This window comes from Watersipora subatra, chromosome 7 (genome assembly GCF_963576615.1).
Source record: "Watersipora subatra chromosome 7, tzWatSuba1.1, whole genome shotgun sequence".
NCBI lineage: Eukaryota > Metazoa > Bryozoa > Gymnolaemata > Cheilostomatida > Watersiporidae > Watersipora > Watersipora subatra.
In genome coordinates, this window is record NC_088714.1 from 35,958,392 (window position 1) to 35,979,843 (window position 21,452).

Below are 21,452 nucleotides of genomic sequence, written 5' to 3' on the forward strand. Positions count from 1 at the left end.
CCATCTATTCTCATAAATATTTGAGAACAGCTACCACCTAAATACTAACAGCCTTTACGTTTTTTTTTAATCCATTTATCCTTCAATTAATAATAGAGGTAATAAAGGGGGTTACCTTTTTCACATTCCTTTGTTATTAGTTCACCCCTCTTCTTCTCTCTTATGCGACATACCCTAGTTACAGTGCTGGTAGTATTATTGTTATAATTGTATTTGTATCGAATGGTAGAGTGCTTTTACAGACCCTCATCGATCTATTTTAAGATGAGGTTGGGTCATATTTAAGAACTGAAGGGTTGTCAGCTATAGTTATGCTACCTGAGAGCTCATTTCAGAATCTAGGCTGCCTCTGCATGTGCCAATTTTTGAATGTTTTCTAAGAACATGTTGGATCTTATTGTTATTGCGATCATTATCGTTATTATTATCGATTCTATGAGCACATTTCTTGGAGTCTTTGCTGCTCCTAGAAGTTTTGATCTTTAAATAGTTTAAAAGGACATGCCCACTTTTGTCATTAATGTTGTTATTACTATTATTACTATCACTGTTTTTATTGTTATTATGGTTTAGTGTTGTTATGGTTTAGTGTTTTCACAGTCTATGCGTGTTATTGTTATTTAAAAAATATTGCCGAAGTAAGCCAAGGCTATTAATATTTGGTTAGAATGTTTCTCTTCTTCTCATTCATTTTTGCATTATAAATCATTGATTTATACTAGGCATCAAGTTTGCCTAGCATACACACCCACAAGATCTCACTGGAGCGAAGAGCTGGCTATAAATATTATGGAGAGTCCCCAGAAGAGCTCGAACAACGATACACCCCCAACTCTGAGTAAGCCACGTAGTAGCTAATTACAATTATATGTAATGTTTACATTAATTCGTAGAAATTACAATAAAATAATAATTCATTTATGCAATAGGAAAGCATTAATGATGATAGAATTTTCATGAAATGCTATAAATGCTGACAAGAATTTTGTTAGCACGTATACTGACAAAGCAACAATGACTGGTAAATACTTTTGCAGTCAACCGGTCAAACTACATGATTGTCGATGGACACGGCAAAAAACTAAAAGCTAGATTTAGCTCCAGGGTAAGGTTAAATGTAGTGATTGGGTCCAAGTGTACATAGTATAGTATATAGTGTAGATAATAGAAGATAAAATCAATCAATTTGTATATATACTAAATTTTCAATAATAAATATTAATCGATAATAATCCCACGATCAAACACCAGCGAAGCGAATGTTTAGGAGCTTTATGATAAATGCATATGCGCACACAACTCCTGAAAAATTATCCGTCAAAGGCCGTTACCAAACCCTTGTACAATAATCCCATCAAAAAATTTAACTATTTTTGTGTAGAGTCGTTTAAAGGTTGACATGCAACAAAATTTACATTGCAGTTATTTGGTATCAAAAGATTCACCATGTCTTACTCTGTTGTGTTGTAGATGTCAAATACGTGGAAATGTGATTACAGGCTCTTAAAAGCTCAAAAACGAACAGTTTATCGCAGCCACACGAGACAGCCGTAGTTTAGATTCGCTTTCCAAAACGGCTCAAATGGGACGTAGTTGTTACAGGATGGTTTCTGTTTACACTTTCATGCAACCTCATTCGTCGAAATATTTTCACAAATATACTTCACACATTCAATAAAACCATGTCTATTGTTTTTACCCGTCAGTGTTATCGTCATTGTAATGCTGTCACTTTTAGCACTAATATCTTATAACTTACCGTAAAAAATCGTTAAACTTTTTAACCTTACCGCGAAGGAGTATATATCATTGTCTGATAATTATGACGAGCCTGTTGGTTACCTGTGATAATCGAAAAGAGCTGCAACAATTGTTTGCGAAGTATTGGGTCACATGATCAGATTACGACTTGACGATTGAATAATGCCGAAACAAAACTGTAAAGTAGCGAGCATCTATATTTGATACGGAGTCTTCGGTAAAACCCAAAGTGTTTGTCATTAACTAGTGCTTCAATAAGTTTATATTGAGCTTTTAATTGGCCTTTCGATTCACGTGAGAACATCACGTGACAAGACAATAACTAAACTGTAATGAATACGTCAGAGAAATAAACAGATTCCAACCTACGGCGGCTTTTTGCTTTTGAGCTTTTAAGAGCTGGTAATCACATTTCCACGTATTTGACACCTACAACTCAACAGAGTAAGACATGGTGAATCTTTTGATACCAAATAGCTGTAATGTGAATTTTGTTGCAAGTCAACCTTTAGGTATAATAATGATACAAAACACATATAAACATATTTAAATATGTTACCAAGTCTTTGAAAAGTTTCTGCAATATCCTAAAACTAACCCATCTGATCGGATTATACATAAATAGACAGATTAGTTTGGCATAAAATCGTGAGAAAAACTTGACAAGCTTTTTTAAGTCAAAATTAAGATCGGCCATGCAACAAAGAGTAGGACCATTAAGTCGTGCGCATTTCTCGAGAAAAATGTGCACATTTCACCAGTCTATGGCATTGTCTAACTGCTGAAGGTTTCTGTAATTAACGTAGAAGTACTGAAAAGTAATCATTTCTTTTTTGCCGATTCTACCGGACTCTGACATTTTGGACACTTATAATGAGTACTTTGGTATTCCAACTGATGTCCAAAGCAGTGAAAGTAAAGGAAATGACGATGATATGTTTCTAACGATTCTTATAAGATTATTACAATATTTAATTATAAGAATAATTTTTTAGTTTTATAGGATTATTATAAGATTTAATTATAAGAATATTCATTCGAATTTACAAGATCAAAGTATATAGTGAATGATGGTGTGCAATATGTTACAGTTATTATTTTTCAAAAGATTTTGTTGATGATACTGCGGTTGTGCCCAATGTCGCGGTACTGCCAAGCCGTTTTTAATATCTGCAAAATTAAATAATAGGCCTACATTTTTTTATAGATATACATCTATATCTATAACAACCAGCTAAAATCTGTTTAGATTTTTAAATTCAACATAATTTTTTAGATATAAATACAGAAATCTAGATAAATATCACAACTTCTTGATATTGGTTGCTACATGTATGACCAATGATATACAGCCCCCCATGCAGTCTGTGTATATTACACAGCAGCTTGCCATTTTACTTCTAATATTGCATTTCTCCTATATTGCAGGGGAAATATATAAACATATAATCTTTGCCTTTCATTATTGCTGTTTGTTGTACATAATAACCCCCAGTACATTAAAGCTACCATTGCAGCTACCATTGCAGTTCTCCTATTGCATTGCAGTGCCATTTGACTGCTAATATTGCATTTCTCAACCATAAGTACCCTTTCTTTTTTCCAATATCACTTTGGTCGTGGGCTGTATGACAGGGGAATTTCTAGTTAATATAATAATTTTAGTAAATAATTAACAGATAAAATTTAATAGCTCGTAGCAGAACATAGAACTATTAATTCATTTAAACATGGCCAAAATGTGCTGTTTTATTTTCACAGTCAAAGCAAAGATACGAGTAGATACAAGTATTTTTGATACAGTTACAGCTTAATTCATTTATCTTCTTGTTATAAATTAGCTTCTATAACAAGCGAATTATTAATAAATAAATAACTGCTGGACAAGTGAATCACAATAATAATACCTTTCTAAAATGCTCAGGTCAATGTTGAAGGTCAATGTCGATTGTTGAAGCATACTTAGCCAAGCCAAAGGTCTTCACTCCAATACAAGTAGCCTCTAAACCAGAAGATGATGCTGGGCCCGAGGCGCTAACGTGGTCATGCTTTAAAGTTTGCGATTGGATACGCTCGATAGGCTTTCCCCAGTACACTGTAAGACCTTTTCCCCTGTACACTGTAATACACTTCATCAAGTACACTGTAAGACACTTCCCCTGTACACTGTAATACACTTTATCAAGTACACTGTAAGACACTTTCCCCTGTACACTGTAATACACTTTATCAAGTACACTGTAAGACACTTTCCCCTGTACACTGTAATACACTTTATCAAGTACACTGTAAGACACTTTTGCCTGTACACTGTAATACACTTTATCAAGTACACTGTAAGACACTTTCCCCTGTACACTGTAATACAGGTACACTGTCTTATAGTGTACTTTATCAAGTACACTGTAAGACACTTTATCAAGTACACTGTAAGACACTTTTCCAAGTACACTGTAATACACTTTCAACAGTACACTGTGATACACTTTTCTCAGTACACTGTAAGACACTTTCCCCCGTACTCTGTAAGGCACTTTTCCCAGTACACTGTAAGACACTTTCACCGGTACACCGTAAAAAACTTTCCCCAGTACACTGTAAGACACTTTCCTCAGTAAACTGTAAGACACTTTCCCCTGTACACTGTAATACACTTTATTAAGTACACTGTAAGACACTTTCTACGGTACACTGTAAGACACTTCCCGCAGTACACTGTAAGACACTTCCCGCAGTATACTGTAAGACACTTTCCTTAGTACACTGTAAGACACTTGTTGTCATGGCTTCATCTTTTAGAGAAATAAGAACACAAGGTTTTTGTACAGAACTTCTACATGTACAAAAACCTGAACCTGTGTTTAAACCTGTACAGAACCTGCAGTTATTCCATAACTAACATTCTTTTCAGAATATCAGAAGAAGGCTTACATTTTAATGTTTTAAGTGCCTGACATTTAAATGCTTTTGAGCTTGTTTGCTAAGTCTATATACAGTATCTCCTATTAGCTCAAAACAATGTTTACATATACTCAATAAGACAAGTACAAAACCCTTGTTAATAGCTAAGTAAGCATACCTTGGTACCCAATGTGGTAAATGTTTTGTTTACCTTCACAGTGAAATAGAGCAGTAATTAAGTGCTTGTGAGAATATATCAATTTTTGTTTATCATAAACAATCAGTGTCTAAATGCCACCATAAATGATTAACACTCACAGATTTTCATTTTAGCTGTACTGTGATTAAAACTAAAAAACACTGGCAAATAAACAGATGTGTTGAACATAACAGCAACGAGCCAAACTGAAAGAATACAAACTTGTAATACACGTAATTGTTGGAAATTCAATTTAAAGTTGCTTTTTTACATTTTTGCATTTTTTCTTGCATAAAATCTGACACTATATAAAGGTTTGTCTGTTCTTTTCTAACAATTATTTTTGTTTTTAAATAAAGCTCACCAGTCATTTTTAAATAAAGCTCACCAGTCATTTTTAAATAAAGCTCACCAGTCATTTTTAAACGAAGCTCACCAGTCATTTTTAAATAAAGCTCACCAGTCATTTTTAAATAAAGCTCACCAGTCATTTTTAAATAAAGCTCACCAGTCATTTATAAATAAAGCTCATCAGTCATTTCAAAAGAGTTTTCATCCTAGGAGCAATATCTGAAAAAGATGGCTGTTTTTAGTTTTTTGTTTTTACATGTTTCCATCACAACTGGATTTAATATATGCTGCATTGTGTCTCACCACACAAAATTGTATATACTAAATTTGGTTTTATATATACTGTATACATATGTTGAGCTGTGTTTTGTATATACTATATATATTTACATAAATCTCAAAGTCTGTTGTTTGGTCTTTTCAGCTATAGTTAGTAAAATCTAGGAATGAAAGATCCACGTCCGGCTGGATTTGATCCTAGAACCTTCCATTCATCTGACGATAACTAACTAATTAAGCTACGCGAGGTGCAATGGATTCATTAAGCAATATGAGCATAATCTCGTTGATCTCGGTTAAAATCCGCATAGCCCTTTGCATCACGCAACGTCCCCATAGCTTGCTCTCACGGGTCTTATTAGTAAGTGTAGCAATACAGATAGTAGCATATTCAAATTAGTTATTGGCAGTGTGCAAGACTAATGGCCTCTGGCAGGCAACTACATTACCTGCCACTGTTTATAAAACGTTTTTAATAGTCGTGCAGCGCCATGCATTTGGCTAATATTGCATATACTGAGCTATGCTTTTTATATACTGCATATATACTGTATATTTTGATCTGAGTTTTATGTATACTGTATATATATGGTGCACACTGAGCTGTGTTTTGTATATACTGTATATATATTATATATACTAAGCCATATTTTTTATATGCTCTATATATGTTATATATACTGAGTTGTGTTTCCTATTTTCTATGTATATATTGTATATGCTGAACTGCTTTTTCTGTATACTGTATACACATTGTACTAGATGAAAGCCCGGTATTGCCTGAGTAATACAAGTCTTTGCACAGAGACTTATTTTTATTTAACATATAACAACATTTGCCATTCTAACTTTTAAACTTCATACCATGAAAAACTTATTTTGTGCAGTTTAAATAAATTAAGAGAAAAAATAAAACAGCTGTAAAGGTTTTTAAACTTTGTCAAACAGTTGTAATTTTCAAACTTCATATTATGAGGAAAATGTTTTGAGCAGGTCAAATAAATTAAGAAACAACCCAAAACAACAATAAAAGTGTTTAAATGTAAATGTGAAATATTTAGCAAGTAATAGCTAAATTAAGTCAGTTTTGCTATGATTACAATAAAAAATAATTTGGTAATGATACAATTAATACGAACTGAGAAAACAAAATAAAATCCTGAATATGTTGAATTAATAATAACAAGTCTTACATAGAAGTGCATGTATAAAAAAAAGATTACTGTTCCACCAAAAGCTATCCATTAAAACTTTGAATACAACGATACTGGTACCTCTCGATACTGGTACAAATGTAAAAATGAGATATCGGACTGTCTTTCTCTGGTACTTTGTCTGAACGAACAGAGAGAGAATGTAGAGGCTATTCCTACTCGAGATAATACAATTATTCGCGTGAAAAATATTTCCCTTTACTGACTTAACAATCAAACCTTACGAAAAACTGGAAATACAAGTGTAACCAACATTTGAAATTGAAATAGCACATTTAAAATTTACAAATTAAAAAAATAAGTAATGGTAGTAAAAGGATAGTTTTTCAACAATTTCAAAAATTAACAAATGCAAAAGGTAATATTGGTTAACAATCTAAAGGGCATATTTGATGTGCACTTTTGCACCATATACGCGCGCGTACGCTATACACTATATGATAAGTACATCATGTTGATAAGGTTTATATAGCTCAGTGACTAAGGGCATGGATTAGAAGATCAGGATTGAAGACACCATGAGTTCAACTACAACAATCACCAAGCTTTTAATCCAAGATTTTAATAGCTATAGCTGGGCATACACAAACACAAGTACATACACAATCACAGACACACACAAACTTTGAGAAATATATATAGATATACTGAGCTGTATTTTTTATTAAATACTGTATATCTATTGTATATGCTGAACTGCATTTTGTAGAATTCTTTCAAGTATAACTTAATAAATGGAGTGAAACTGATTTACTTTCGAGAACTGCACAACCTGGTTAAGTTAGGCATTACCGACTTTGAACATCTTAAGAAAATTTCAGCTAATATTAGAGAACTACTCGGCGTAAAAAAAACCCAGTTGTACACTTACCTAACTTATACTGGACACCGGAGCATCAGCAGGCCTCTTGAGGAACCTTATGAGATGTATCTAGAGGTTAGTAAGATACATGACTATTAGTGATATCAGGCATGACTACTGGTAACGTCTGACACGATTACTGGTAACATCTGACACAACTACTGGTGACATCTGACACGACTACTGGTAACATTTGACATGTGACATGACTACTGGTGACATCTGTCACAACTACTGGTGACATATGACATGACTGCTGGTGATATCTGACATGAGTACTGGTGACATCTGACACAACTACTGATGACATCTGACATGACTACTGGTGACATCTGACACGACTACTGGTAACAATTGAAACGTGGCATGACTACTGGTGACATCTGACACGACTACTAGTGACATATGACATGACTGCTGGTGATATCTGACATGACTACTGGTTACATCTGACACAACTACTGATGACATCTGACATGACTACTGGTGACATCTGACACGACTACTGGTAACATTTGACATGTGACATGACTACTGGTGACATCTGACACGACTGCTGGTAAAAATGGACATGTGGCATGACTACTGGTGACATCTGACACGACTACTGGTGACATGGGACATCTGACATGACTACTGGTGACATCTGACATGACTACTGGTGACACGGGGACATCTGACATGACTACTGGTGACATCTGACACGACTACTGGTGACATGGGACATGTGACATGGCTGCTGGTAATGTCTGACATGACTACTGGTGACATCTGACATGACTAATGGTAACTACTGACATCTGACATGACTTCTGGTGACATGGGACATCTGAAATGACTACTGGTGACATCTGACATGACTACTGGCAACAATTGACATCTGACATGACTACTGGTGACATCTGAAAAAGTACACATACTAACAGATGTTCTTATAGACTTGGCTTTTAATAGCCACATTGACAGGCATACAGACAGACTGACTCAGCTGTATGCTTGTACAGTTGTGCTTTGAAATATCATGAAAAAAGACCAGCTGCGGATCTCAAGCTTTCACAAACGCAATTACGAGGATGCTGTTGAACAACAACTATAATTTGTTTGATTAACTTTTTATTTCTTATGCACCATACTCACTACTGGTAACCATACTCACTACAGGTAACCATACTCACTACTGGTAACCATGCTCACTACTGGTAACCATACTCACTACTGGTAACCATGCTCACTACAGGTAACCATGCTCACTACTGGTAACCATGCTCACTACTGGTAACCATACTCACTACTGGTAACCATACTCACTACTGGTAACCATACTCACTACAGGTAACCATGCTCACTACTGGTAACCATACTCACTACTGGTAACCATACTCACTACAGGTAACCATGCTCACTACTGGTAACCATGCTCACTACTGGTAACCATACTCACTACTGGTAACCATACTCACTACTGGTAACCATACTCACTACAGGTAACCATGCTCACTACTGGTAACCATACTCACTACTGGTAACCATACTCACTACAGGTAACCATGCTCACTACTGGTAACCATACTCACTACTGGTAACCATACTCACCACAGGTAACCATACTCACTACTGGTAACCATACTCACTACTGGTAACCATACTCACTACTGGTATGCTTGAAAAATTCAAATCAAGAGTTTATTAATGATAGTTAGCAATAGGGTGTACTTAGAATCTTAAAGGAGATGAAATGTCAGAGAGTGCAATAATAGAATTCAAGACAGCACTTGGACAGTTTAGTAATAACATATCAATCTACCAATACTTACTAGGTGAGAAGAGCGGAAACTAAAGACCAACATGTAGGATTGAATTTGTTATACATTAGTCTAAGTATAAAATGGCAATTTTTCAGAGTAGAGCACTAACACGAAAACATTCACCGATACCAACCTTTTCCCAGTACCAACAGCAGTACAAGGAAAAATGTGACAGAGCCTGGGACTTGCCAACCAACAAGAGAATATGGAGAGAGCATTTAACAATATAGTACATGTTTGTCAGTGACAAATTAATAACCTGTCAGTGTCTGAAGGCTATAATATATGCAATATAACATATATATATTATAATAAATATAGTTTAGTGGCATTATTACTATTATTAGATGACTCTCAGATAAGTGGAAGTGGAAACAGAAGGTAATTTTAAAGTCTAACTTTCAATTCAGTGACAAAAATAAAATTTTCAATACGAACGTTTTGAAAATTGAAGTACCGTTACAATTGGCATTCTGATAATGCACAGCTCAACTCTATTTGAATTGAAAGAAATTTCATATCTCTAAATTCATCAAGCGAAAGCTTACCTAACACAAATGTATCTATTCAGACTCCATATGAGTTTTAAAACCAGCATTTTGACAACATACGTATGCTAATGTATAGTATGCACACAGTAACTTGGATGTACAGGTTTGAAGTGCTTACGCATGTATAATGTACATGTATATGGCCTACAATTTGTCTCATTTGTATGTACTATAAATGCAGCCTCTTGAAGAATGCAAATGTCCATGAAAATGGCTGGATCTTTAGTCCTAGTTGACTAGAACAAATATGCATATCTTCATATATACATGTACATATACGTTTGTATATATACTTGTACAATACATGTGTATATGTACAAGTATATATACATATATACCTGTACATATACATAAACATACACATGTATATGTACATATACATATATGTATATGTACATATATATACTGTATGTGTACATATACATAGGTATATATATGTGCATGGTTGATGGTGCAAGCTGCATGCCCATGCCTATGCATTTGTACACAGGCACACACACTGTATCTATTCAAGTATAAGACGCATGCATGTATAAGTCACTAGAGGTGGAACGAGACAAGTTTTTTAAGTTCGAGACGAGACTCGAGACACTGTCTTGTAAAAATTCGAGACTCGAGACACGAGACAGTAAAATAATGAGCATTTGGTGATGATTTCACTACACAAGTACTAGCTACTTGGTGAAATAAAATTAATAAAACCATTTTAAAAATTGAATTTTCACCTGGTGTAAACGATTTAAATACAACATTTTAATAGTGATATGCATGTAGTTTTTGTAAACAAAAGTGACAAAAACAGCTCTAAAATACCGAAGTTATATATTCTGAGAATTTTGAGCTTGATTGATCATAATTATTATAAACATATTGCTTTGTACATGTATATTTTTACCATCTATTGAATAGGTCTTACTTTTTAATGTAATGTGTAATGAAACCGATAGCCGTCGCTCTACAAAGAAATACCGCAACTAAAAGAACACACGATAACACTTTTATTCTTATCGTTTCATTAATGTTAAGTTTTGTTTATGTATTAACTGTAGTATGCGAATTATATTTAAATTGTACTCAAGAAATTATATTAATTACTGTATACATGCACATGTATACTCTTATATTGAGCTAACAAAACGTCATTGTTAACCGAACACGGACTATGGTCGACACGGCCTTTCGTTCGTTTCTCCGTGTCCGGGCAAGTTTTACCTGCGATTGGTAGTATATACGTAAAGGAGGCCCGAATTTTATGAAAGGCAGTTGGTGTTTAGACACGATACGATAAAATACAGACATTTTACCCGCAAAAGTCTTATTGATTAAATTGGATTATCCGAAGAGTAATTAGATACGACCCGGTATCTGGACACAGAACCGAACTAAAATATATTAACAGGTCTAATCATGTAGTCCGTTGTCCGGACTACATGATTAGACTCAGTGGCCAACACAATCAATAGAAACAGGTAGTAACGAACCGGGTATAACTTTAAAGGCAGTTGCCCGCAATCCATTACAATACATGGAATTGTTGCTACCGCAAGAAGCCATGTTTTAACAACCGTGCGCAGGTGCTTTAGTTTTATTTCCTGTCTCGAGTTTGGCAATAGTTAAGTCGAGACGAGACCGATACGAGACGAGACAAGTAGATACTCGAGACGTCTCGTGTCTCGTTCCACCTCTATAAGTCACACCTGATTCTTTGGGTAATAATATGGTACAAAAAAGTGCAACTTATACTCAAATAAGTATGGTGTATGTATAAAATATTTTAATGTATATCTATAGGATAGAAGTACAGAATTATATAGCTTACACAAAAGAAGAACAGTCTGGGTAAGAACACTTGATGAATAAACAGTCCTACAGGACAAGAAACAGATTCTAGATCACTTCACCGAGCATTTCAACGAGCTCCTAAATACCCCGAGAATGCCAGATCAGTTGTGCTTTAGATTGCTTCGTGTAAAGACCACTCATGAACGATTTGGATGAACTACCAGATGAAGCGGAAGTCATCTCTGCAGTCGCCATAACAAAAGAAAATAGAGCATCTGGATGATCCCAACAGATGTATGGAAATATGATGGTCAGCGGCTATTAGAAACAGAATTCAAACTGATTAGGGATATAGGGGAGAAGGAAAAAATGCTACAGGGCTGAAAAGACGCTAACACCCCACCTATATTTAAGAAAGGAATTATTGAGGCATTTCTCTCCTGTCAATTTCTGTAAAGATTATGGCCCTTGTACTATCTGAGAGAATCAATGAAGTGATATCACCAAATTTCATACAATGGATATGGTGTTCAGCCTCCATCAAGTACAGGAAAAAATGTATGAAACAAAACATGTCTTTGAATACTGTTGTTATTGACTTCACCTAGGCCTTTTGTATAGTCTTAAGGCAAGGTCTCTGGATAGTTCTGGAAAAGCTAGGCTGTACTAAGAAGATGATAAATTTGATAAGATTTTGGAATGACGGCATGCAGGCTCAAATATTCTAGGCAAATCATGCTTCAGAGTTTTCTGTAGAAAATGGTGTCAAGCAGGGCTGTGTTCTGACAAACAGTTTTCTCGCTCTATCTCGGTGCTATGCTTGAAGTTGATTTTAAAGACAAGCAGCGAAAGAGTTTATATCCAAACAAGACACGATGCCAATCTATTTGGAGTTTCTCAGCCAAAATAGTTATATAGTCTTTATATAGTCTTATATAAAATTAGAACTGCCAGTACTTCCTTTAGGAAAATTTAGAACTGTTTGTGAAGGAACAAGTGCGTAACCAATTAAACTAAGGGTACAAAGAAATACAAAGAAATACAAAGAAATCGTTCTAACAGCCCTTCCATATAGAACACAAACCTGGACATTGTAGCAAATGCAAGTTAAGAGATTGCACGCAGTCATGAGACAAATATTTTGCATAATCAATCTCACCTAAAAAGATGAGGTCAAAAATATTAAAATGGGCTGGCCATCTATCTATGGCAAACGTCCTGATAGAGAAAAGCCTATGATGGCTGAGACATGTACACAGGCTGAGTCATAAGTGGTAACCAAGATGGCTGGGACATTTACAGAGGATGGGTCATAAGTGGTTACCAAGATGGTTGGGACATGTACACAGGATGGGTCATAAGTGGTTACCAGGATGGCTGGGACATGTACACAGGATGGGTCATGAGCGGTTACCAAAATGGTTGGGACATGTACACAAGATGGGCCATAAGTGGTTACCAAGATGGCTAGGACATGTACACAGGATGGGCCATAAGTGGTTACCAAGATGGCTAGGACATGTTCACAGGATGGGTCATGACTGGTTACCAAGACGTTTGGGACATGGACACAGGATGAGTCATGAGTATAGTTACCAATATGGCTAGGACATGTACACAGGATGGGCCATAAGCGGTTACCAATATGGCTAGGACATGTACACAGGATGGGTCATGAGCTATTGCCAAGACAGTTATTATATTCACAACTTTGTGAAGAAAAGAAGAATCAGTGCAGACTCAAGCTGAGATACAAAAAAGGACCTGAGCGTAACATGAAGTTGAGGAACGAGACACAAACAGTTGGTCAGAGAAGACAGAAAACAGAGCTGCATGGAAATCAGTCTTAACATTTGAACAATAAGACAATCATTGCTAAAGAGATATTAATAATAATTAAGATTTCCATTTCAGTGCTTCAATATAGTTATTATCACGCTTTAATGTTGCCACCAGCGAACTGTTGCGACCAGTTCCTTAGCAAAGCAAGTGTTACTCAAAAGTATGTAGCCTTATGTGACAACAACAAGGTCTATCTTAATCTGAGGGCTGTTGAACCTAATCCACACAAAACTTGCGTGTTTGACTGAAACAGAACAAGATGAAGCGAGAACTTTGTTTAACAAATAGATCTCACATTTTGCCTTTACCCGAACCTAGTGATAATAAAATGCATCTTGCAAGGTAGATTCCTTGTTTTTCTGTCAGGTTGGTTGCTGAGACAAAGCGTCTGACAAACACCTTTAGTTGTAATGGCTCAAATGTTACTAAGTGATTAAGATAAGTAGAATTGAGATTAGACTTTCATGCATATCTTAATAATATTTGTTTTGGGAGAGGTGTTGCTATAACAGACAGTGTAGTCAGGCACTGTGACTAAGTCAACGAGAATGTGGTCTCTCAAGAGTAGGAATTATCGCTCAATACAAACAGAACGAATGGCTTTGGAACTCTGCTAACTTCCGTGGCTGCAAGCTAGTTTGTTATCAATAACATTTTCTGTATGTCTCAGACATGCACAACAACCTATTGTTCAAATTTCAAAGCATCATATATAATGGCAGAAAAGATAGTGCATGCATTTAATTGTTAATAATCTGTAGTAAGTTGTACATGTATTTAATTGTTAATAATCTGTAGTAAGATGTACATGTATTTAATTGTTAATAATCTGGAGTAAGATGTACATGTATTTAATTGTTAATAATCTGTAGTAAGTTGTACATGTATTTAATTGTTAATAATCTGTAGTAAGATGTACATGTATTTAATTGTTAATAATCTGGAGTAAGATGTACATGTATTTAATTGTTAATAATCTGTAGTAAGATGTACATGTATTTAATTGTTAAGAATCTGTAGTAAGATGTACATGTATTTAATTGTTAACAATCTGGAGCAAGATGTACATGTATTTAATTGTTAATAATCTGTAGTAAGATGTACATGTATTTAATTGTTAATAATCTGTAGTAAGTTGTACATGTATTTAATTGTTAATAATCTGTAGTAAGATATACATGTATTTAATTGTTAATAATCTGTAGTAAGATGTACATGTATTTAATTGTTAAAAATCTGTAGTAAGATGTACATGTATTTAATTGTTAATACTCTGTAGTAAGATGTACATGTATTTAATTGTTAATAATCTGTAGTAAGATGTACATGTATTTAATTGTTAAGAATCTGTAGTAAGTTGTACATGTATTTAATTGTTAATAATCTGGAGTAAGATGTACATGTATTTAATTGTTAATAATCTGGAGTAAGATGTACATGTATTTAATTGTTAATAATCTGTAGTAAGATGTACATGTATTTAATTGTTAATAATCTGGAGTAAGATGTACATGTATTTAATTGTTAATAATCTGTAGTAAGATGTACATGTGTTTAATTGTTAATAACCTGTAATAAGCTGTACATGTATTTAATTGTTAATAATCTGTAGTAAGTTGTACATGTATTTAATTGTTAATAATCTGTAGTAAGTTGTACATGTATTTAATTGTTAATCATCTGTAGTAAGATGTACATGTATTTAATTATTAATAATCTGTAGTAAGTTGTACATGTATTTAATTGTTAATAATCTGTAGTAAGATGTGCATGTATTTAATTGTTAATAATCTGTAGTAAGATGTACATGTATTTAATTGTTAATAATCTGTAGTAAGTTGTACATGTATTTAATTGGTAATAATCTGTAGTAAGATGTATATGTATTTAATTGTTAATAATCTGTAGTAAGATGTACATGTATTTAATTGTTAATAATCTGTAGTAAATTGTACATGTATTTAATTGGTAATAATCTGTAGTAAGTTGTACATGTGTAAGGTATAGCTACAAGCTATACCTCACGAACAATACAACTAAATCAAAACGACCAACAATGACCTTTATTCTGTTCAATGAAAAACATCGCAATCAACAGCTGTTACTTATCACCAATTCACCTGTCAGACCACCCATCCGCTTATCTCCCCACATTGGAATATTTAATAATAACATTTTATAGTTTGTTTGACACCTGTTATCTCTTGGTATTCCACTCAACTGATAACCTGTTTAGCGCTTTGTTTTGCAACTGGATTTCTACTGATATTGTCTGTTCTTGTGTCTGTAACTAAATTCATACATCAAATTAATTATGTATATGTCTCTCGCAACTTGCTCTTGTATTCATAACAAATTCATATTATACTTACAACATCCTGACAGATGTTATTTTTATCTGATGCCTAAATACTTTTGGTATTGCCAAACCTATAAAAGGCAATACACTTTTTATATGCAGCAGTCTGTTGTATACAACCTTCACTAATGCTTGTATATACGTACTCAAATATACTTATTCGCATCTACGCAAGATAAACTTGTTACTTAGTATAACTAAGTAGTGAACTTGTTGCTGTGTGCAAGAACGAGTTCAAGTGTCAGTTGGCTGTGTGCCCTGACAGATGTTAATAATCTGGAGTAAGATGCACGTGTATTTAATTGTAAATGTTTTGCAGTAAAACGTTGCTAGTGTGCAAGGTGGTGGCTATTAAAATTTTTTACTGAAGACCAAGGCAAAGCTCTCTTTAGTTCACAGATCTTTACACAAATTAAAATTAAAATTCGATTATTGGTTAATGATTATTAATAATACACTTGGAGTAATTGATTCTACTAAACATTTGCAAAACAATTATTGTATTTGATGTTTCTTGAACAATATTCTTGTAAACTACTCCAACCTTCCGACTGGTCTGACAATTAAGAGATCTGTACCACAACTAGCATTAGCACACTGTATTCAAATATCTTTGTATAATAGCTTTCATTGGTTACCAAGCATCACAAACTAACTTGATCTGATTTCATTGGTCAACAAACTGTCCTATTGGCTTGCTCAAATACTAACAGGACAATGATTAAAGTTGATCTCACACCAACAAAGTTTCAATAGATCAGTTCAGCCTCAAGCCTCAGCCTCAGCCGGATCAGACTCTTTTTTCTTTCTCTTTAACATAACAGTATGAGCAAAATCCTTTTCACCGTTGTTGCTCTTGCAGGTAGATCACTAAAAGCATTTTAAAATGTTTTTCAAATCTGATGCTGCTTTGCAGGGTTTTATTTAAAGTGTATCAATTTGGACTATTTTTTAGGCTGTGAATGACGATTGTTGATTGTGTGTATCAGTGATGAGAGATTACAGTTTTTACCTTTTATATCAATAATAGATATTATCATGTTATAATAGTCATCATTTCTAATCTTGCTATTATATTCAGTATTATAAATGTTTTTATGATCAATATTATTATTATTGTATGGTAATTATTATTTTTACATTATCAATATTGTGCACAGGTGTATTTGCAAAATTAAACGTCTCAAAAAATTTCCTAAAATAACATATATAATATTTTGACAAAATTGCCAGACTAGCTTCATTTCCATATCGTAGCAGTTTAAAGTCTCTGATTTCTGTTTGTCATGTAAAATATACAAATTAAAATAGAATTTTAGTATGTGTAACTGAAACGTTTTTCTGTATGTATATTTTATCTGTCTACCATTATAATTTGGTATCAAAAGTATCAGATAACATTATTTAATTAGTTAAACTACAGTGTATCAAAAAATTAAAACATATTATTTATTATATTATTACATTATATTTACTGTAAAAACTTTACATAAGATTTATAACACTAGAAACACTATTTCTTTGCAAAAATGTTTTAGTTTCAGTTTTTTAATAAAACAGAATTGAAATTATTTTAACTTTTTCAGTTTATTAAATATTACGTTACAGATATTCATAAATATTACATTACAGATATTCATAAATATTACATTACAGATATTCATAAATATTACATTTAACTTTTAGAGACTGTATGACCAATAACATCAATAGCTCCTTAAGGCTGACTGTTAGTTCCTTAAAAAAAGATAAACTTGCTATTTACAAAAATAGGAACCAGCTAATGTTTTAGAAACTGGCCTCGGTGACAATGTTAATCTGTTCAAAGTCATATTATGCAGATAGCTTTGAATCAATATTTTTATTACAGTTTTGGTTGGTGTGAGCCAAGCGGTCAAGTGCTACGTGTGTGCTAGCAGTAGTTCATCATGCGCTGATCCTTTCAAGAAGGACTCAAGCCTTTTACAAGACTGTAGCAGCGGTATCAGTGGGTGTCAGAAAAGCAAGGTTAATGATCTTGGTAAGAAAGTATATTATCAATCACTTACTAAACAACTTATGTCACATAGCCAAGCATTTTTATATAGGTTGCAGTCTCAGTGAGGATGTACTCAGGTTTTTGACCCACCAAACTACCAGAATAGTCAGAAGCAATGGACTCTGAGAATCGTTACCATCTTTAAAGGATGGAAATAGCTGTTCAGATTTGATCAATGTCATAAAATTATAATCAAATAAGTTAGATAATTAGCTTTATTAGATAGATTTGACAGGTGAGCATAGGTAATTCTACTGTTGATATGGTTACTGTGGAAGCTATATTCTCACAAGGGAACATAACCTCTGAAAGAATCAATACCAACAGAAGTCATATTTACGCAACTGTTTTTTTTAATAACATGAAACGCTTTTGTGAGCAAATACTTCTGAAGCCAGTACAGATCGTTTAAAGGTGCTTTTAGATTCCCTACACATGCCTTCCCTACAGATGCCTTCCCTACAGATGCCTTCCCTACAGATGCCTTCCCTACAGATGCCTTCCCTACACATGCCTTCCTTACACATGCCTTCCCTACACATGCTTTCCCTACAGATGCCTTCCCTACAGATGCCTTCCCTACACATGCCTTCCTTACACATGCTTTCTCTACACATGCTTTCCCTACAGATGCCTTCCCTACAGATGCCTTCCCTACACATGCCTTCCCTACACATGCCTTACCTACACATGCCTTACCTACACATGCCTTCCCTACAAATGCCTTCCCTACACATGCCTTCCCTACACATGCCTTCCCTACACATGCCTTCCCTACACATGCCTTCCCTACACATGCCTTCCCTAAACATGCCTTCCCTACACATGCCTTACCTACACATGCCTTCCCTACGCATGCCTTACCTACACATGCCTTCCCTACACATGCCTTCCCTAAACATGCCTTCCCTACAAATGCCTTCCCTACACATGCCTTCCGTACACATGCCTTCCCTATACATGCCTTCCCTACACATGCCTTACCTATACATGCCTTCCCTACACATGCCTTCCCTACACATGCCTTCCCTAAACATGCCTTCCCTACACATGCTTTCCCTACACATGCCTTCCCTACACATGCCTTACCTGCACATGCCTTCCCTACACATGCCTTCCCTACACCTGCCTTCCCTACACATGCCTTCCCTACACATGCCTTCCTTACACATGCCTTCCCTACACATGCCTTACCTACACATGCCTTACCTACACATGCCTTACCTACACATGCCTTCCCTACACATGCCTTCTCTAAACATGCCTTCCCTACAGATGCCTTCCCTACACATGCCTTCCCTACACATGCCTTACCTACACATGCCTTCCCTACACATACCTTCCCTACAAATGCCTTCCCTACACATGCCTTCCCTACACATGCTTTCCCTTCACATGCCTTCACTACACATGCCTTCCCTACACATGCCTTCCCTACACATCCTTTCCCTTCACATGCCTTCCCTACACATGCCTTCCCTACACATGCCTTCCCTACACATGCCTTACCTACACATGCCTTCCCTACACATGCCTTCCCTACACATGCTTTCCCTTCACATGCCTTCACTACACATACCTTCCCTACACATGCCTTCCCTACACATCCTTTCCCTTCACATGCCTTCCGTACACATGCCTTCCCTACATATGCCTTACCTACACATGCCTTACCTACACATGCCTTCACTACACATACCTTCCCTACACATGCCTTCCCTACACATCCTTTCCCTTCACATGCCTTCCGTACACATGCCTTCCCTACATATGCCTTACCTACACATGCCTTACCTACACATGCCTTCCCTACACATGCCTTCCCTACAAATGCCTTCCCTACACATGCCTTCCCTACACATGCCTTCGCTACACATGCTTTCCCTTCACATGCCTTCCCTACACATGCCTTCCCTACACATGCTTTCCCTTCACATGCCTTCACTACACATGCCTTCCCTACAGATGCCTTCCCTACACATCCTTTCCCTTCACATGCCTTCCCTACACATGCCTTCCCTACACATGCCTTCCCTACACATGCCTTCCCTACACATGCCTTCCCTACACATGCCTTCCCTAAACATGCCTTCCCTACACATGCTTTCCCTACACATGCCTTCCCTACACATGCCTTACCTGCACATGCCTTCCCTACACATGCCTTCCCTACACCTGCCTTCCCTACACATGCCTTCCCTACACATGCCTTCCTTACACATGCCTTCCCTACACATGCCTTACCTACACATGCCTTACCTACACATGCCTTACCTACACATGCCTTCCCTACACATGCCTTCCCTAAACATGCCTTCCCTACAGATGCCTTCCCTACACATGCCTTCCCTACACATGCCTTACCTACACATGCCTTCCCTACACATACCTTCCCTACAAATGCCTTCCCTACACATGCCTTCCCTACACATGCTTTCCCTTCACATGCCTTCACTACACATGCCTTCCCTACACATGCCTTCCCTACACATCCTTTCCCTTCACATGCCTTCCCTACACATGCCTTCCCTACACATGCCTTCCCTACACATGCCTTACCTACACATGCCTTCCCTACACATGCCTTCCCTACACATGCTTTCCCTTCACATGCCTTCACTACACATACCTTCCCTACACATGCCTTCCCTACACATCCTTTCCCTTCACATGCCTTCCGTACACATGCCTTCCCTACATATGCCTTACCTACACATGCCTTACCTACACATGCCTTCACTACACATACCTTCCCTACACATGCCTTCCCTACACATCCTTTCCCTTCACATGCCTTCCGTACACATGCCTTCCCTACATATGCCTTACCTACACATGCCTTACCTACACATGCCTTCCCTACACATGCCTTCCCTACAAATGCCTTCCCTACACATGCCTTCCCTACACATGCTTTCCCTTCACATGCCTTCCCTACACATGCCTTCCCTACACATCCTTTCCCTTCACATGCCTTCCGTACACATGCCTTCCCTACATATGCCTTACCTACACATGCCTTACCTACACATGCCTTCCCTACACATGCCTTCCCTACAAATGCCTTCCCTACACATGCCTTCCCTACACATGCTTTCCCTTCACATGCCTTCCCTACACATCCTTTCCCTTCACATGCCTTCCGTACACATGCCTTCCCTACATATGCCTTACCTACACATGCCTTACCTACACATGCCTTCACTACACATGCCTTCCCTACAGATGCCTTCCCTACACATCCTTTCCCTTCACATGCCTTCGCTACACATGCCTTCCCAACACATGCCTTCCCAACACATGCCTTCCTTTCACATACTTTCTGCGTGTGGAGAATACTAAAGCACCGTAAATACAACTGACCCAAACATTAAATTTATTTTTGAGTATTCCTTTGTTGCGCATTATCTTCTCTTGATATGAAACTGTATAGGTATTGCTATTATCAATATTGATTCAAGTATAAACAACAACAGGCATGGAAGGTCGCATGACAAGGCACATGCTG